The sequence below is a fragment of the Scardinius erythrophthalmus genome (genome assembly GCF_964197995.2).
Source record: "Scardinius erythrophthalmus genome assembly, chromosome: 3".
Classification (NCBI taxonomy): Eukaryota; Metazoa; Chordata; class Actinopteri; order Cypriniformes; family Leuciscidae; genus Scardinius; species Scardinius erythrophthalmus.
Window position 1 is genome coordinate 53490913 of NC_138223.1, and position 19275 is coordinate 53510187.

The 19275-nt window shown below is 39.3% G+C and overlaps 1 pseudogene across 1 annotated transcript in view; it reads right to left on the minus strand.

Moving 5' to 3' along the window:
• Positions 1 to 1371: 1371 nt before the first annotated feature.
• Positions 1372 to 19275, minus strand: part of LOC308687966 (dnaJ homolog subfamily B member 1-like) — a 57827-nt pseudogene continuing 39923 nt past the window's right edge. The window contains exon 2 of the transcript in view: positions 1372 to 1605. The product of the transcript in view is annotated as a dnaJ homolog subfamily B member 1-like (transcript). The remainder of the gene's footprint in view (positions 1606 to 19275) is intronic.

Consider the following 19275-nt stretch of genomic DNA (forward strand, 5'->3'; position numbering starts at 1 on the left):
GGTACATGAGCGCCGAGCGCCCAGTCATCTCTGGATCTCACAACCTGGATAAAATGTTCATGAATCTTTATAAATAAACAACAGATTTGAGCTTTAAACAACTACATTCTCGCCTGAAAAACTCTTAAAACTACATTTCATGATACAGAAACAGTAGTATTATATGTAAACTGTATTAAAAAATGGTGCTTCTTATGTTGTCATTCTCCGTGGCGCTGCCTTGTCAGCTGTCAATCAAGCTGTCAATCAAAGTTAACCACGCCCTTATTGTCATACATTTTATATCTAAATACGATCTAAACTAACGAGTTAGAAACAAATTCACAGCCCTCGTGGTTGTCAGGCACTCGGAACCTATCGGAAAATACAATAAAAGTCCATGGGACCAACCTGTAAAAACATGAATTTATGCTGTGAAAACAGACATTTTAACATGGGGGCTATGGAAATTTGCTCCCTTTTGGGACCTCGCCCTAGCGGATTTTCGATGTATTGCAGTTTTTCGCACTTCCGGGTAGGCTTCATTTTTCAGATCAGAATGTTGCCTCTTGTTCAAAACTCAAAACATATTCATAACTCATAATCTCACAATCCAAAAAAGATTCCACAGAAGTAATTTGTGAATAAACCTATTTAGTTTCACAATTAAAAACAATAACATAAATTACCTATAATAAAACAGAAAAATTACCCACAATATCAGTATGATCAGTTTGAATCATTTATTTTAAATAAATCTAGTATTTGTTACAGATTTGTCCTCTATCTGACTTTGAGCTTTTGAGTTTCTCACCATATAACATCTGCATCAAGTGTTGTTTCACATACTTAGAAGAGAGAGGATCCAAGCATCACTTTGAGCCACCACTATATTGGAAATGACTGTTAGTGGCATCAGCAGAACCGTATTAGTCCGTATTAGCAGAAAAAGTACAAGCTACTTTCACAGAAAGACTTCCCTGAGGTGTCCAAAGGATCAGGCTGCTGATAAGAAACTATATTATTGTAGCCCCGCAACATCACAACATGCTCTACTGTCCATCTTTGGAATAAGTAAACTTAGATGTGTTAGATGTGTGTAGTTGACAACAAAACGCTGTCCAAGTGTTCGCAGCTGGAGACTTTCTGCTGGACTTGACCCAAAGGAAACTAAAATGGGGGGAAACTAAAAATTTAGGAAGCTAAAAATGTACATGACAAACACATAAACCAGTCTAGTCCAGCAATGTTTTTGGTCAGATAGTCTCTCACTGGCAGTACATTACAGAATAACAGTTCGACAATTTCAGCAGCCCCTCATATTCATCCTTTAAATACTATGAAACCAAAAATTCCCAATGGCAATGTCTCCAGCATTGCAGTATACATGGCTCAAGAAGCCGGCAAAACATTTGCGATAGTGTCCTTGGCACTCTGGCTTAATCTTTCGGGAAACTTGACCTCATACTCGACAATCAAGTCCCCACGACGATTTGGGGATTTCGGAAGAGGAAGACCCTCCCCGGTGACACGCCGTTTCATCCTGGGACGGACAATGTCTTGAGTTGTTAAGTTAACAGTGCGATTATCCAGTGTTGGAACGTTAACTGTGCAACCACAAAGTGCCTGAGAAAGTAGAGAAGAACAGGATTAGAAAAGTACAGACAGGGAAAAAAAGAGTTTGTAAGCAAACTCTTAAAATAGGAGCCCATCTTACCTCTTTGAGTGTAATTTTTGCAGAATAAATGATCCGTCTCTTCTGTACACTGGATGAGGCTTATCCTTCACCACAAACACCACATCTGCGGGATATTTGATGGCGTCTCATCCTAATCATAATATTTTATCCTTTTCAATGAAATCCAAATAATCAAATCAATTAAAAAAAAAAATTCATTGAAAAGGCTAAAAATATTATGCTGTACAAGGACAGTGCTGCTATAATTAATAAAGTAAACCTAACTCAGAAATTGGGCTCTATATGAGTTCATGAATGATTGAGAAATAATGATTATGTTAAAACACAACCAACACCATCAGATCACCTTTTCTATTTGTTCATCTGGCTGTATAACTCAGGTACAGCAGCCAAACAAAATCTAAAGTTAATGATTTAAGGGTCAAGAGCCCAACTAAAACAAACACTGATCAACATAATGATGACTTAAAATTACGGTTTTATCCTTCAGTGATTCTGCTTGTTAATATCAGGTGTCTTCAATGTTGGCAATAAAAAATAAAGAGTTCTTAATTCATCTTTGACGTCTGTCTGTTATTCAGATATTTTTGTTTAAAAAAAATTGTTGTAAATTTTACTCATTTTAAATGGTTAACTTTTGAGGAATTAATTTGATTCATTATTACTCAATTCTAATTTGTTAAATTGAATTAATAATATTGCTTGTAATCTGTTGCCACAATCTTATTGATTAGATATAGCATATTCATTTTTACAGTGACTGTGCTGAACGATACAACTATTCATTTTGAATAAGTGAAATTCACACTCAAATCATAAACAGTTCAAATAATATCCCAACTAGGATCATAGGCGAAGAGTTAGACTCTGGGCCTTTTCAAGCCCCTCCTAGTATTTGCTGCAAATAAGATTTTTACAATATAGAAACAATAGGTTCATATGAAACTATTCACACTGGGCACAGATATGCTTTATTTGACTACACTAAACACGTAATACGCGTGTGCATGCTGTCAATGTTTTCACAGATTCACATTTTTAAGTTTACTGTCATGGAGACGATAACGTTATCGTTTTCAAAAACTTGCTCTTTGAAACCTGTTTTCAAAAGTTTGTTATCAGTACCCAAAAGGCATACAATTTTGAAATCAGTTTTTGTTGAAAACAGTGTTGTGTAAACGGCCCCAATTAGACCAATAGTGATTTATTCGTGAATGGCTAGTTCTGACAGAAAACACACATTACGTGATAGTTGAAATATCAGTGAATGATGAGCAGGACGGTATAATTTAATCTCCACCATCAACCAAGAATTTATATCAGCAATATTTTACTGTATTTCACTGGGACTCATTCCCTGTAAAAAGAGTCTAGCGATGGCCCTGCAATAAACACACCCAAACCTCTTCATTCTCTCTTTCTTTTCACAAATAAAAGTAAGATAGAGTAGCTTAATGGCGCCATCGTGTGTCTCTAAATCATTACAGACTCTCCTCATTTATGACTGTTGCAACATGTACTGTAAACTCACAAATACAGTGGGATTTCCATGTGTGTTTGACTAAAATCACGCAAAGTCATTCAACAAACTAAAGTCATGCATAATTATCTCGGGTCATTTGTTTGTTTTCTCTCTCTCTCTAAACTGTAAAGGAAACTCATCATCTGAACTGTTTTTATATAAAGAGAAATACACCGGTGTGACCAAACTGAAAATGGCTTCCTCTCTTCATAAAGGTGAGTATATTATAAAAGTGCTTTTCACTGCTGCAAAAGCATTTATGACAGATGATGAATGTACTTTTCTCAAACTCAAAATTTCAATTCAATCAAATACATTTTCATTAGTTTTTATTGATTTTTTTTTTTACTTTGTATTTCATGACAGGTTTTATAAGAGCACAGACTATCATCTCTGTTATGCTGTGTAAGTCAATAAGCAGTGATTTTTGCTCATTTATTTATTTTTGTGATAATAACACATGTAGGTCCACGTGTTTGTTTAAGAAGTATTTGGGCTAATTTTATTGTGTGTTTCCAATCTGATTAAAACATTTCATCATGTTTAAATCCTCCCTAAGCTCAACACAGTACATACTAAATAAGACTTTATAAGATTGGGCCTTCATTGATCTAATGATGTGTGTTTGATGATCTTCGGAGAGCAGCCACTCAAAATGAATCCCTCTTAATATGTAACACACACTTCTTTCATTGAGATGACTGAGCTGTGACATTATTAATGAGAGTTTAATAGAGTTCACCTAGAATGTTCTGGTTAAAATATTGCATCTTTCGTAAGTTGTTGATTCATTTGTATTCATTATAATTTTTATCTCAGATCTCTTGGCCTCTATAACTGTCACACAAGAGACAACCGGCGTTAGTAATGTATTGTGCTGAAATGTCCAGTTTTCCTCAGCTCATGTCTGCTGACAGTGTATAAATTAATCTGGACCGGTATTAAAGGGCACCTATTATGCAAAATTCACTTTTACATGGTGTTTGAACATAAATGTGTGTTGGCAGTGTGTGAGCAAAACCACCCTAGAATTATAAAAATCCACCCAGTAGTTTTTTTACTATCTCAATAAATCATAAGCACTGTCTCAGAACACCCTGTTCTAGATTTCTCTCACTGTGACGTAGAAATGAGCTAAGCCCCACCGACGTGATTTGATTGACATCTGGTTTTGGCATAGACCCCGCCCTCGGTGATCTGCATCCTCCATTGTTTCAACGACAGCTGGTAATGTCTCCTAATGCTGTGTTCACACCAAACGCGAATCTGCGTCAAAATTCGCGCCTGCCGCGTCTAGTTATACGCGTGACCACTTTGTGTGCATTCGCGCGTCAAGAGCGAAATTGACGCGTGTAAAATCAAAAGTTTGAAGTGAAATTTACGCGCGTCAAAGGCGAAGTCCGGGGGCGAAAGTTTCGAAACCTGTTGGCGGCCATCTTTTTTAGATGTTTATCGAGCATTAGCATTAGCATTAATCGAGAGAGTCACCGCTCGTACATGCTCTGGAGAGCAGAGACAGCAGAGTAGGGGACATCGTCGCAGTACTCGCGTCCACCAAACCCTCCGGAGGGTTTCAGGAGTTTCACAATTTGCTCCAGGAGGTAGGTTTGGTGGACCTAACGGTGAGGACGCTGACGAGGACAGCGTAGGCTGTATAAAGCCTCGGCCTCGAGTGGTCTCTGCATGACGAGCCCGCGCTGTACAGTCATTTATTTTTGTTTTGATAATAAATGGAGCCAGCCTCCAAAAGTGAAACCTGTCCTGTGATATTTTGAAAAGTTTTTATATTGTGTTTGTTGTCTTTACATTAGATTAATAAAGTTTCATATAATCTAGAATATAGAATAAATAGCATTCAATACAAATGAGTATCTCTCATATTGAAATCGAGTTTTTTTATGTGAAAGATTTGCTTTGTTGTGCATTTTAGTCAAAATATTGAGGCCAAACATAAAATAACATTATAAACTGTCACTTCACCACGTGACAGCAGCATGCAAGCAGGCTCCTTATTGGTTAACGCGGCGCGAATTGATGCAGAAGTTCAGATTTTTCAACTCGGGCGGCAGACGCGAATTCGCGTCAAACGCGTGAATGCAAAAATAGCACTAATAAAATCATTCGCGCTTAACGAGCCAGACGCTCAATTCGCGTCATTCGGGCGAACTTGACACGCGAATGAGGCGAATTCGCGTCTACCGCGTCGCGCTAAACGCCTCATTCGCGCCGCAGGAATTTTTTACGCGCGTAACGCGTCTTTGCATTGACTTAACATTGAAATCACTCGCGCTGTTCGCGTCCGGTGTGAACGCACCATAACTGTGCGTTCACACCGGACGCGAACAGCACGTCAAATTCGCGCCTGCCGCATCTAGTTATACGCTTGACCACTTTGTGTGCATTCGCGTGTCAAGAGCGAAATTGACGCGCGTAAAATCAAAAGTTTGAATCGAAATTTACGCGCGTCAGAGGCGAAAGTTTCGAAACCTGTTGGCGGTCATCTTTTTTTAGATGTTTATCGAGCATTAGCATTAGCATTAATCGAGAGAGTCACCGCTCGTACATGCTCTGGAGAGCAGAAACAGCAGCGTAGGGGACATCGTCGCTGTACTCGGGTCCACCAAACCCTCCGGAGGGTTTCAGGAGTTTCAAAATTTGCTCCAGGAGGTAGGTTTGGTGGACCTAACGGTGAGGACGCTGACGAGGACAGCGTAGGCCATATAAGCCTCGGCCTCGAGTGGTGGTCGCTGCCTGACGAGCCCGCGCTGTACAGCCCGGCGCGAGGTTCACCCTCGCCCGCACCCACCTAATCTGTCATTTATTTTTGTTTTGATAATAAATGGAGCCAGCCTCCAAAAGTGAAACCTGTCCTGTGATTTTTTTTTTTATACACTAAATTGTGTTTGTTGTCTTTACATTAGATTAATAAAGTTTCATATAATCCAGAATAAATATGGAATAAATAGCATTCAATAAAAAATGAGTATTTCTCATATTGAAATCAAGTTTTTATGTGAAAGATTTGCTTTGTTGTGCATTTTAGTCATATTACAAAATAATGTATTGAGGCCAAACATAAAATAACATTTTAAACTGTCAGTTCACCACGTGATGCAGCAAGCAGGCTCCTGATTGGTTAACGCGGCGCGAATTGACGCAGAAGTTCAGATTTTTCAACTCGGGCGGCAGACACGAATTCGCGTCAAACGCGTGAATGCACAAAAAGCACTAATAAAATCATTCGCGCGTAACGCGCTTACGGTGCGTGTCCACTGGCACGGTGCGAGCGGAGCGGAGCGAGCGTTTTCAATTCTTTCTTATGGAAGTCGAGCTTCACGCTCGCGCAGTGCATTTTGGGATTGACAGCGGACCGAGAAAGCGCTGAGAGCGACCGAGAGCGTCAAAAGGTTGGGCAGTTCTCGACTTTATGCAAATATCAAGCGAAAAACGCGGTCGACAGCCAATTGCTGTGAGGTTCGGGATGTGACGTCTGTCTTGAGAGTTTAAACATATGCAAATTGTCCCGGAGTTTATGCTGGATTTAGTGCGGAAATCATTTTGTTTACAAATTAGACGCTTTAGACTCTCAAAGGGGCAAGTGAAGGAATCCAGATTTATTAAAATGTTTAATTTAGGTTTACATTGAATTTAGCATGTTAAGGTTAGGTATAAATTATGATTATCAGAGTTTTCTAGCAAAAGACTCTGGTCAGTCCTGTTTTACTGAAACTCTTGGAGTTTGTGTTTTAGCAAGAAAGTCCAGCCAGTCCTGTACTCGGGTCTCAGTGTTTGAATAGATATGCTGAGTGGGTTAGGGTGGTCAGCACTCTCAGTCTAGAACCGGTTCCTAAACCTGTCTTTTTGGTTCCTGCCCCTAAATGTATATAAACTGTATAAGAGAACATTCACGTCAGACTTGGTGACTGCAGCTAACGACAGCTCGTGTTCTCAATAAAGAATCCTGCTGAAGAAACAACCAAGTCTCCTGGTCTTTCAATTCTAAGTTCACAACAACTTGGTGCCGTGAACCCAGATGGAGAAAAAGGAAACTCAAAGAACTTCAAGCTCAAAGACCTGAATCCAGATTGAAACAGCAAGCTCAACAAAAGATCTGCTTTCCAGACTGCATCTTTTGAAATCCAGAGCGAAACTTCCAGCTAAACAAAGATTACCAGACTGAATCTTTCCAGCTTCCTCCAGATTGAAACTTCAAGCTCAAACATCTCAAAGCCTGACTGAATTACAGAATCTTCCTTTACTACCAAGGGTTGGTGAGTTTCACTTCATTCAAAGAACCGCTACAGACCAGTATATGTGTTTTTTTTTTCCTCTGCGCCGTTCAGAGAAGAGTTAACAGACAGCTGCAGGGTTTTGTTAACTAAGTTATCCTCTAAAAAAAGTTTTGTTTAGAGATGAAAGATACCCTCTGCCCGTCAGGGAAGATTAACATTACAGGTTAATATTGTGTACCCTTTGCTTTAGGCAGAGAAGAATTAGCTTTACGTGCTAGTTATTTTTGTTTATCCTCTGTTTTTTTGTAGACAGGGAGGTTAAGTGTGAAGTGTTGGTCATTTGGAAAGTTAACAATAGTTAAGCTGTGTTAACAAGTGTACCCTCTATTGTAGACAGTAGAGAGAAGTTTTAATGTTTTGTGGGAACAGAAATTCACAAAATGTTTAGGAAAAGTACTAGACAGATTACACCATTTTGGACAGATAGTGAATTCAAGTCTTTGTTATCAGAGCACATGGACTCCATCGTGACTGAGCCAGTCAGATTGAATTTAACAAATAAATTTGGCATTGATCCAGAGAAAGTGTGGTCAATTGAAGATTGCAAGAAAGTGTTGGGTGCATGTATCAGGAAGAAAAATATGAAAGGTATTATCTTCTGTCACCGAGAATTTAGCTTATCCATTGTACAAGAACAAGCTCATTGTATAGATAAGTTGAAAGAACAGAACAAACAATTGCTTACTCAAGTGTCCTGTTTCACGAAAACGGTGGGCCTCAAGGCCTCAACCAAATGTGACTCAGAAAACCAACAGTCAGATGAAAGCTATCCTGATTTACAGTCTTTTGATAGTATAGAAGACAATGTCAATGCAGATGTAAATGCAGTTGAAGAGTGCGTAGCTAGACAAAAGCCTCAGGGAAAAGGTGTTGATACAGTTCCATTTGCAACCCCCATATTGCAGCCACAAGCAGTCAAAACATCTTTACGTCCGAAAGATATTGAGAGAATTGCTGAAAGTTTGCCATCCGTGCAAAGAAATTTTTCTGAGTTTAGGAGAGCATTGTTCAGTAAAATGCACCTTCACGACATGTCGTTGCCGGAAGTCACACAGCTGATGTCACAGATCTTGACTGAGTCAGAATTCAATGATTTTGAAAGTGCTGTTACTTCCGAACTGCAACATGTCAGTAAAGGCGATTTGAGAGAAGGTGTTTTGAAAATCCTAAAGAATATCTTAGGACCGAAAATCGATTGGTCAAAAGTTACTAGCTGTGTACAAAAGAAAGAAGAAACTGTGAGTGAATATACAGAGAGGTTCTGTCAGGTAGCGGTAACGTACAGTGGAATAGTGAATGATTCCGAAAGTGTGTTAGCTGACAAAGGAGCTCTAATCCGAATTTGGGCAGATAGTCTTGTAGCTGAGTACAGAACAGCCTTGCCATTCCTAGATATTACGTGGCCTAAAAGAACTCTCAGAAGTAACCTAGAAAGTTTAGCTATTTGGGAAAGAGACTCTGATGTCAAAGAGAGAGTAAGAATTGCAGCAGTTTCTGTTAAGGTCAACTCAGAGAAGTCAAAGAAACGCAAAAGTCCTAGAGAAGCCAGTTGTTCTTACTGTGGCAAGCACGGACATTTTGGAAATGAGTGTAGGAAAGGCAAAAATAATTTTAAAGATGTAAATAAGGTTACTCAGCTTCTGCTTAGCCTGCTTGATATTCTGAAGCAGCCCCTCCCCTCCCCGTTAAACTCGTGGGGCAACGTGATACAGTGTTAACCATTTAGGCTGTGAGTGCTTAATTTCCCCAGTAACTCACAACAAAGATGAAAGACTTATTTTTTTGTTTAATAGAACAAAAGGAAAGTGACTGTCACAGCCTTTGTTTGGGGGACATTCAGAAAACTCACAGCCATAAATGTTACACTGCAGAACACTACAATCAGACCTCCATGCTCTATATGATGTCTATTAAGACTGATGTTTCACTGGAGAATGAAAATGTGCCAATTTTCTCACACACTGTACAGTGTGTACACAAAACAGGGACAGAATAGTACACGGTTCAGTGAGGGCCCTGGAAAGAACTGACGCAACAGGCGTCGGGGGCCAATCCAGGGTGAAGACAACCTCATAGGCTTTTCCCCATGTAGTCCATCCTCACCTCACTGTTCCTTTTTAGGTGTCTCATGAATTAAGAAATAGGGAAAGAAGGAACCACAATTAGCAGACTTAGACTAAACCGAGGATACAACCCTAATGTTTGTAGTCTTTACAATGAATACTGGTCTGTTGCAGTTGTTCTTTGTTTGTTTGTTTTTAACCACATGCACTGACCTACACACCTGCATATGAAGACCCAACCTCCAGAAAACAACTAGACCAACTGCAGAGACTACAACCAACACAGAAGAAAAAAAAAATACACAACGCAGACTCACCTACGGGAACTTCAGTCATCCCTCATCATGATCAAGATTGTCGTACTACTACTAACCATCATGGACATCGCACAAAGTGTGGACCCCAGAAACATCTTCTAAGAGCTGATGAATATGTCCTTGTTTGCTGGAAAGAACGTTTGCATGCCACATGCACCTTCAGTAGGAGCCGGAATCCCATGGGTTGCACCCCCTATCTCTGTCTACAGCATCCTACCCAGTCAATTCAACGGCAGGTGCACCCTGGTTTATGTTCTACCAGCTATCAGAGAAAATACACACTCCACCCCAAGCTCTCCACAGCTACAAAATTCCGCTCCTTCTATCAACAAAGATGGCTGCATTCCAGGACTCACTTGTGTTCAAACGTGGTGGTCAAGGACTCTTGGAACATTAATCCTTTCGTATGGTGTACCTGAGTGATGCACCCGGTTAATGGATCCAACAGAGAATTTGAACAAAATCCAACAAGACATTCTTGATTTTTCAACAAAATTACACCAGATGACTGAAGACAATTCTTCATGGTTCGGAAACTTGATAGGTAAACCCTGGCTGTGGATTAAAGAAATAGCAATGCTGCTGTTATTTCTCCTACTGGCATTCTACATATGCTTCCACAGTATCAAGTGTTTCATTCAACAAATGACTCACGCCTCGCACGAGAAAATGACTGGTCCAACCATAAAAGAATATTACCCGTAAGAACTTCACGGACCCTAATTGCATGTTTTGTTTCTGTGTCAGCATGCAATTACAGATGAACAACACAGAACTTGCTATGTGCCTGTAACTTACACAAGTTACAAGAATTAACTTTTAAGTGTATAAATTTGTATTTTGTGAGAGTTTTTTTAGACTCTCAAAGGGGCAAGTGTGGGAATCCAGATTTATTAAAATGTTTAATTTAGGTTTACATTGAATTTAGCATGTTAAGGTTAGGTATAAATTATGATTATCAGAGTTTTCTAGCAAACGACTCTGGTCAGTCCTGTTTTACTGAAACTCTTGGAGTTTGTGTTTTAGCAAGAAAGTCCAGCCAGTCCTGTAATCGGGTCTCAGTGTTTGAATAGATATGCTGAGTGGATTAGGGTGGGCAATGCTCTGTCTAAAACCGGTTCCTAAACCTGTCTTTTTCGGTTCCTGCCCCTAAATGTATATAAACTGTAAGAGAACATTCACGTCAGACTTGGTGACTGCAGCTAACGACAGCTTGTGTTCTCAATAAAGAATCCTGCTGAAGAAACAACCAAGTCTCCTGGTCTTTCGATTCTAAGTTCACAACAATGTTAAAGATTCTATTTTGGATGTGTTCATTGTGATTATATTGGCTGGGTTTCTAAAAGTTTATAAAACTGAAAGGATATCTTTGCTTGGTGCATTTGGAAACAAAGCTTGTCTATTTATAAATGTAATCGCGTGCATCGCTGATGATTATACTGTCCGTGTGTTGAAAAAAAACTTAGATAAAAACCCCAAAGCGGAGACGTTACAGCGTTGCCAGCGGCACTGAGCGGACTTTTGCCGCTGTAGTGGACACGCACCGTGAGAAGTGTAGGTGTTCTGTTGTGGGATGTAAGAATGGACATACTAATCTTCACTGACATCAGAGCCACCGAAAACGCAGCGGATGGATTTTATTTATGAAGAAAAGGCACCACTTAAACTTCCTAAATACGAGATTCATTTTCTGACTGACTGTTTAGTGAACGAGGGTCAAAGTTAATCCTCAAGTGTGGATCGTTGCCTACAGTTCGTGATCCAACGTCACCTCCAGAAGAAGTAAGTGTATTTTATGATTTTTGAGCAAATAGTCATTTCAATCGATGTCAGCCAGTTCAACAACAAATGCGTCTAAAGCTATTTATTGTCGTCGTCATAGGATGTCTCAACAAACAACGTCAGACAGTTTTGTAGGCATTTTTATGCAGCATTTACAAATGTAAATAAATTAAGGTCTGCTCTATCTCCATAGACAGTAGGCTATATAAACGTCTATCTCCCTCCCCTTAAGAAATAAATAAATAAATCGTTTGTACTTAGCAAACGTTATCACAGTAGTGTGTGTGTGTGTAGTTTCAAAAAATTGCGCGAACGTTATCACAGTTCGTGTGTGTGTGTGTGTGTGTGTGTGTGTTGCACATCCATAATGGCAAAGGGGACGCGATTAAAACTTTGTAAGTACATAAATGTATCAAATAACCATTCCGAGACGTTTTTAGTCCATTCTCATTCGTGTTTATTCTGTGCCAGACTCTCTTCATCATCTGGGTCCAGCAGCAGGGCGGGGATATGCAGCTCATTTACATTTAAAGTGGTACACACAAAACAGCTCTTTTTAAAACAGGCCCCAAAAATGACATTTTCAAATGGTTATAATAAATTAACTGTGGGGTATTTTGTGCTGAAATTTCACTGCTATAATGTTCACTTGTGCTGTGTAACTCAAGCAGTTCTGCTTCCCCTTTATGAAGTAATATTTTGTTAATTGGAAATTAAAATAGATAGTAATGACTAAAGCTGCACTTCTGAATAGATTTTATAACAATGACATTTTATTAACAATAACGTAATGATTTCTTAATATAGTTTCATAACAGATAATCTATCAGACCCCTGCTACAACTACACTGTACTGAACGATACATGGAGATCCATCAATAATACACATGCTTCAGTCATAAAGTGTGACAGGTCTGTCTCCTGGAGAGGCTGGTATCGTCTCTTCATTAACAGCATGAGCGCTCTTATCCCAGACACATGTGTTGTTAAGTACAGCTGTGGCACTGATGTTGCACTGTGGATACGTGGTGGACACCCAACAGTAACAGATGGAGTCGTCACTCGAGATGTCTGCAGTAATGATAGGAGTAACTGCTACTATTACGGGTCCCATTAAAGTCAAAGCCTGTCCAGGCAATTATTATGTCTATGAGCTGGTTAGAACAACTGTTAGCTATTCAGCATACTGTGCAGGTAATTATGTGTTCATGAGCTCTTGGTATTATTTGTGTTTGTTGATTTATTGGTATTAACTATTAGTCATTATTTTTCAGCTGCTACTAACATCATCAGCCCCGATACAACAGTCACACCAGAGACGACCTCAGCTGGTAATGTACTCTGATGTTTCCTATGTTGGATTGTGTTTTGTCTGAATGCTTGTGGATCTGTAGAATTGAACAGATGTGTGAGTGTGTTTGTGTTTCAAGGTTATAAACTAGGGGGAAAAGACTGTGAAATGTGCAGTTACATCATTACAGATTTGTTCATGAACATCTTGTGCTCAAGCTGTTATTAATCATGTTTTTTCAGTTTCCATATGGTTTTAACCCTTTAAAACCTGAAGCTAAAATAGGTGGTTTTCACATATTTAGATTTTTTAACTGTACAATTCTAAAACAATGTGCTATCTTAATGTGCAAGGTGTCATCTTTTTCAGAAAACGATTAGCTTTCAACAAATTACAGTTATTGACCATTATTGTGGCGAGTTTGTAAATAGAATTTAAATAGACAAAAATAAAAAAAATGAGAATAAATTTACTGATGTTTATTTAAAAAAAAAAAAAAAAGAAAGATACTAACAGATAGAGCTGTGATCCGCTCTCAAATTTTCTAAATCCTTTTAGTCACTTTATTTCATATTTTTTTTCACATTATTCACAGGAATAATACACAGATCTTTATGGTTAGTTTATAGACGCATATGGTTGCAAGCAGAGGTGGAAAGTCCAGGGGTCAGAAAGTAAAAGTCCTGCCATATGTTTATTCCACCCATGAACTCACACAGCAAAAACTCCAGTGTTAAATGAACTCTCCTGGGAGTTTATTTGGCTCCAGACTCAATAGTGTTAAAGTTAATGAGATAATTTAGTGATTGATTGAGTGATGATTGAACATTATTGAAGACACCTGATGTTAACAAGCAGAATTACCGAAGGAGAAAATCTATTTTTTTTAAGTTGCCATTATGGTGATCAGTGTTTGCTTTAGTTGGGCTCCTCAATCTACTAACGTTAGATTTAGTTTGGTTGCTGTAACTGAGTTATACCAGCCAGATGAACAACACGAAAAGTTGATCAGGTTGTGTTGGTTATGTTTTGACATAATCATCATTTGACCTGAATCACAAAACTCATTTATAGAGTTACGTTTACCTTGTTGATTACAGCAGCCTGTGATTCTACACTATACTATTATCAGCATTTTCAATATAATCAAAAATATTTCTTAAAAGTTGTTCTGATCAAAAGACTTTGAAAAAGTGTTTTATTTGGACACACTGACATCAATAATCAGCCTGTGAATCTCAACAATGGTGACAATGTTGCAGTGCATTCTGGGTGCCACTAATCAAATATCATTCATGGCTCCCATCATGCATTGCAGTATGAATAAATTATGATCTGAATTGTCTTAGTAATTTACTTTTCCTAATTGAATATTCTTTATGTCACCATTGTTGAGATTCATACACTGATTCTTGATGTCTGTGTGTGCCTGAAACATATATATATATATATATATATATATATATATATATTTTTTTATCAGAACAACTTTTAAGAAATCATTTGAATTTAATTAATTAATTAAAGCTCTGAGTCAGAACCACCCTCGTCCATGAGCACCCGGGCCTGGTGGACTTGCAAGAGCGCGATGGCATGGAGGGCGGAAGCAGCCTGTCCACAGCCCTTGCAAGCCTTCGCCGTGGATTACCCTGCCAAGAGGAGACGGATTCTGGACACAATTGCATCACAACAGCCAGCTCCACTGGGGGGATATCCACATACCCCTTAGCTGCCCCGCCGTCGAATGTGGTGAGGGGAGAGGAGCCACTAGGACGGCTTCTGGCACTATACGGTGCCGTCCACGTCCTAGAAAAGCTCCTCATGCACTTCCGGAAAGAAAGGTACCGGGGAGGTGCACTGAGAACCAGCACGGCCCACCCCGAGAAACCAATTGTCCAACCAAGAAGGTTTGCGACGTGGTGGAGGGTTCCACGCAAGCCCGACCTTCTCGGCGGCCCGGCAAAGCATAGCCGCCCATTCTGGATCGGTCTCGGGCAATGCTACACGCCCTGAGGGGGTAACGCAGCCGGGTCTTCATCTCCAGAGGACTGAAGCTCCCCCTCCTATGCTGCAATCGACATCTGGTCATCAGCTGGAGCCCCAAAGGAAACGGTTGGTCATCCAGGAGAAGGACCAATACGTTCAATAAGGTCTTGGGAAAGACCTTAGTGAACGTCAATGGCAGCAGCGCTTGTGAGCCGTGAGGTTGTCTCGGCGGGGAAGCCCTCACAGTAATCCTCAGATCACCCAGGTCATGCACAGAAGTAGGTTTATTCTGCGGGGCAGAATAGACGCTAGATCGGGGCATAGGCGAGGGGACTGCACCTCCCTTCAGGAAGGTGAGACTCGATCTCAGCGCTGTGATAGTCATATTCCCGCAATGGGAACATGAACTATCCACAAAAGCTGCCTCAGCGTGTTGAATGCCCAAACACGAGAGGCAACTACTGTGGCCATCTGCTGGCGACGGCTTCCAAAAACGCACATGGAGAGCTGCACTCCTTCTCTGGAGATGAACCACTCTTTGGCCCCCTTCTTCTTTGGGCAAAAATAAAATACTCCCAAAAAAAGTCAACAAAATCCGCTTGAATCTCGGCTGTCAATTTCACTGGAGGATCAATACAAACCGGTCTGTGCCGTAAGAGTAAAGCGACCAAATTATTTTCAATAAGTGTTCTTCCCCTATAAGACAGGTTGGGTAGAATTCACTTCCATTTTTCTAGACGACCTTTCACTGTTTGTAATAAATCATCCTTTTTTTTGTAAGATATTGTCATCTCCTAAAAAAAAATTATAATAATGAAAAAAAAATCTCTGCAACCCTACCTATTTCAACACAGACCTTCAGGAAGAATAGGTTTCCCTTCATTCCAATCTCCTAATAAAAATGCCCCACTTTTTTTACAATTTACTTTTGCTGAAGACCATTTTCCAAAGTCTTCTATCAATTTAGATAAAACATATATGTCACTTTGTTTATTAATAATTATTATAAGGTCGTCTGCATAAGCTGATATACAAAACTTTACATCACAAAGTGGTATCCTAAAACCATCTAAATGTGTAAATCTTCCTGATTGTTTGTAGAAGTGGTTGAATAAAGAGAGAATATAACATTCCTGATAATGAACATCCTTGTCTAATACCTCTACTGACCTCGAATGAAGCACATAAGAGCACTATTAAACTTAAACTTAATAACACTCTCAATGTCACATGTTTGAAAACTTCTCATTAAAACCAAAAGCTTCTAAAACATTCCATAGATAAGCATGCTCAACCCGATCAAACGCTTACTCTTGGTCTGAAGACAACACAGCACAATTGATATTAAATAATTTGGAAACCTGTATAATATCTCCAATTAAAGAAATATTGTCAAAGATTGACCTGTTTGGTACACAATAAGATTGATCTAGATGGATCACCTGTCCTATTACTTTAGTCAATCTATTATCTTAAGTTTTAGAAAGTAATTTTATAATCACTGCACAGAAGTGATGCTGCCTCCAGTTCTTAATCTCAGTGAGATCTCCTGTCGGGAAGAAGAGTAACCACTGACCTTCGGCTCAACGGTTCAGCAAGCTGTCATCGAACACCTCCAGCAGGTCAACTCCCATCTCCGACCAGAAAACTTTCAGGAAATCCACTGGAAGCCCATCCACACCCGGAGCTTTCCCAGACTCCATATCTCAGAGTGTCTTATAGAGCTCTCCCAGAGTTAGACCACATCCCAGTTCTTCATTGGACTCTTCTGAGGTCTTGGGTAGATCCTCTAGGAAAGGAGATTATTCCCTCTTTTTCGGGTCAAGTTCACTTCTATAAAGGGACTGATAAAACCACATTGTTACCTCACGCATCTGTCTGGGATTTGATAACAAATTCCCATCCTCAGAAGGCAGAGCATGGATTAAACGTTTTTGCCCTTTTTTTCTTCTCATGACTAAATAAATATTAGGAAGGTGCATCCATCTGATCAATATTACAACTAATGCTCCTTGTGCCTAATGCTCTAACAGCTCTTTAAGTTCAGCTTTTTTCTTTAAAAGGGTTTCCCTTAAATTACTATCACTTGAGGTGTGAGAAAACTTTTGTAAATCCATCAATTCTTTTTCAAGCTTTTCTAAAGAACGATTCAATTCTTTTGTGACATTTCGAGTATATTGTTGCGTAAATTGTTTTATCTGCACTTTGCCATATAATGAACAAGGTGCAACAAACCACCATTGTTGTATAGATTTAAAGGAAGATTTCTTCTCCTTAAATACCTTCCAAAAATAAAATAAAAAATAAACGACGCAGTAAATAATTTATCATTTAAAAGACTCACAGATTTACTATTTATTTATTTTTTCATCACTGTTCTGTTTTTCGTCTTTGTTCAACTGTTCTGTTTTCTTTTCCTTCCTCTCCCTCAGTATTTTTGTCAGAATTAAATACCCTTTATTACCACATCCAAAGCATCTGACTTTTCCAGTAGTGATGAAAATAGCATAGCTAAAATCGTCAATTCGAAATTTCAGTGTCAGATCTAGATCCGCATCGTCCGGAATAATCAAGTATACGTACTGTCTAAAAGAAACAATATGTTTCAATAAAGGCGACTCGCTACTAATTGGAATCTTGTTTAGTGGGGACACCATCTTTCCATAGCGTGTCAAAGTTTGCGTTAGAAATCCATCACTAACAAAAGGTGGTACATTAGATAGAATAATGATTTCCGCTGGTAAGGACAGTGGGAGAACTGAAATCAATTCGCCATCAATAACAATTCCCCGTTCTACCAACTCATTCGCCTTGTCTTCACTATCCAGAAAAAACACTGTTGCATTGTTCATTCTAGAAGCGGACAAAACGCTAGCGTGTCCCACCACTTCCCCAACGGCCAAACAACGTTCCTCGACGCTCACCTCAGACGCCACCTTAATCTCATGGCGTCTCGTGAGTGAACTCAAACCCTGTGTTTGCTCGGCCGACATGCCTGCAAATAACGGATCGCACACGGCCCTAAACTAACAAATACTATTAACAAACCGGACAACAAAAAAATCAACACAAAGATAAGCAGTGTGGTAGATTTTTCCCTAAACCTAACTATCTGGGTCTCGTCTACAGATTGACGTCCCAGTTCAATAATAGTCACCTAACTAACTTGTTCCCCTAAACTAGCTTACTTCCTGCGCAGGAATGACCGACAAACAGACTTCAGCAAATGTCCTTTAAATGCTTTAATCACGGCCAGGAGATCTTCCCAAGCAGTTCTCAGGGAATCTCTCCCAAGAAGCAAGGCCGGAGGATCTCAGACAAATTCCATTGAGAATCCCACCAGAAAACACGGATACAACAGTTTTTATAGAATCAAGACAACAAATAAGATTATCGTGACTAACATGTCACCTTCAATATGATTGGTTCAGTTGGTTCAAAAGCCCCAACCTTTTCCCTCTGTCACTGGCACAAGCAAACTCTGTTTTTGTGATTACTCTTCACAAGGTTTGAGAACTAGTAATCTATCTAGTTTCACACACACACACACACACACACACACACACACACACACACACACACAAAAACACAAAAACACAAAGTCACAAGTTTTCCCCAAAGAGTTTGGAAACATTTAAAAGCATAGGAATGTCATTCCTGCAAGAAAAACAAATGTTAGTTGATTATTTAAAAAATCCAACACAGCAGAAAGAAGAGAATAAAAAACTTTCACACCACACCACTTTAACACTTTACAGTTTTTTTCGATTGCTAAACGACAGTGAGCACAACTGGAGCTACATGTGCAAAACTCTAACTACAGTCTGCACTACCAACAGTCACCTGAGCTAAACAGTTCACATCACCTGCAAAACTCACTCCAAGCAACACAACTCTTAACACATGGCTCACAACAGGCTCAGTGCAGCCAAACACTATGCACAACCCTCACTGAGATAACACACACTGTCACTCAGAACACACTGAGAGTAAAAACACTAGCATCAAACACCAATACAGAAAATACAAACTTTTCATCTTTACAGTTTGAACAATTTCAGCGACTTCATACAAAGTAATATTTTCTTCAAAGAAAAGAGTGACATTCTGTCACATGATTTATTTGCATTTTTAGAACATAATTCTTTAAGGTAAATGAAAATTAGCAGTTTGCTTCAATAGTCTGTAGTAATTTACGGAATTACAGTAATGAGAAAACAAAAGGTAGAAACTAAAATACGAACATGTAATGTAATGTAATATAATGTAATGTAATGTAATTCGAACAAATAATTGAGGGGCTAATCCTGCCTCTCTCTAGCATCAGGCCACAGGTTTTCATCA